The sequence below is a fragment of the Aplysia californica genome, unplaced genomic scaffold (genome assembly GCF_000002075.1).
Source record: "Aplysia californica isolate F4 #8 unplaced genomic scaffold, AplCal3.0 scaffold00290, whole genome shotgun sequence".
Classification (NCBI taxonomy): domain Eukaryota; kingdom Metazoa; phylum Mollusca; class Gastropoda; order Aplysiida; family Aplysiidae; genus Aplysia; species Aplysia californica.
In genome coordinates this window covers 181,265-182,884 of record NW_004797560.1, presented here as the reverse complement: position 1 = coordinate 182,884, position 1,620 = coordinate 181,265, and positions in this window count along the sequence as shown.

The following is a 1,620-nucleotide window of genomic DNA, read 5'->3' as shown; positions in this document are numbered from 1 at the left end:
ACCAGAAAGAGAGAAAGAAAGAAAGAAAGAAAGAGAGGGGCGAGGGGGTGGGACAATTTTTCTCAAACTTAGAGCACAAAACGAAAAAAAAAAGATATATATTATAAAGCCTATAAATGTATACACGTTTAGGAAGCAGCGAAAGTGAAGGGGTTTAAGAACGTCCACAAAAAGAATGTATCAGAGACACTTCGGGTATCCACATTATATCCAGTTGCCGGTGTGTGAATCATCCCCTGGCAGTGTCACAGTCCTTCACTCCATTAATCAACGGAAACAAAACACAGCGATAATCCCAGAACGGAGAAAGATACCTACTCAAAAGACACGCACTCTTCTGTCTTCCTTCCTACGAGGAGGGGAAGAAAATAAGAATGAAAAAAAAAGGTGGAAAAAAGCAATCGGCACACTCACGTTATACAGCAGACCCGTGAAAAGACGAACCTGTTTATCCGGGCATTAGTGCTGTTATTTTGCCTCTCATCCGATTCACGTTAAAGACTCTCTCTTTGCCCCCACCTTTCCACTCCGGCGTGGTGTGGTGGTGTTTTTTCTGCGCGCTTTTCTCAACTCTCTTCTCCTCGTCGCTCGGCGAAACTCGCTTCAGTCTCTCTTTTGCTTCTCTATCTCTCTCTCCGCTCCGCACGTCGTTGAGAGAGACACACGCATACACACACACTCACAACACTCGCGAGCCGGAGAGCGGGCGGACGGGCGGGCGTCGTCCGTCGTCAGTCGTTCTTTTTTTCCTTCATTTGTTCGTTTGATCGTTCATTCGTTCGTTAGTTCGTGCGTTCCGCTCTTTTTTTTTTTGCGCATCCGACCAATTGCCGCGCCGGACGACCGATGTCGCACGATTCTGCACCGTCGAACGGAATCCCTCTCTGGTACTACCAAAGATCGTGAAAAAAAGATAGTTCACATCTCTCTTTGAGCCAGTTAAAAAAGTGTCCTCAAAATTAGGTGGCTCCCTCTTCGAAAAAGTGCGGACTTTGCGATCAGAGTTACCGTACTTGTATGAAAAACAATAAAAGTGAAACCAGAGAGGGTATGTGAAACGTATAAATTGTGCTATTCCTATTTTTCTTCTGGAGAAACGAAAGAGAGCTCCAAAACAAAGATTGCAGCGCCATCTGAACCAACGCAAGGACTTCCGCAGACACTTTTTTGGCTGAGTGAACTATCAGAAAACAGAGATGAGATGTTACCGCAGACTCCTTAAGACATCTCAGGCAAAGGCCACATTTCAAATGCTAAAGTACGGAACAGAATCACAAATGCAGTGGGGCGGCATGAAGATCTATTGACCACAGTGAAGAGACGAAAATTGAAATGGTATGGGCATGTCACAAGATCCACAAGACTTGCAACAGCAATCCTTCAAGGAACCGTACAAGGAAAGAGAAAAAGAGGAAGACAGAGAATTAGATGGGACGACAACATCACAGAGTGGACAGGCACGACGATGGGTGACAATCTGAGGAAAGCAGAGGACAGAGAGAAATGGTGAGAGCTGGTTTTCAGATGCCCCAACCACGGGATAAAAGAATAAGAAGAAGTAGAAGAAGTAGAAGAAAAAGAAGAAGAAGAAGAAGAAGAAGAAGAAGAAGAAGAAGAAGA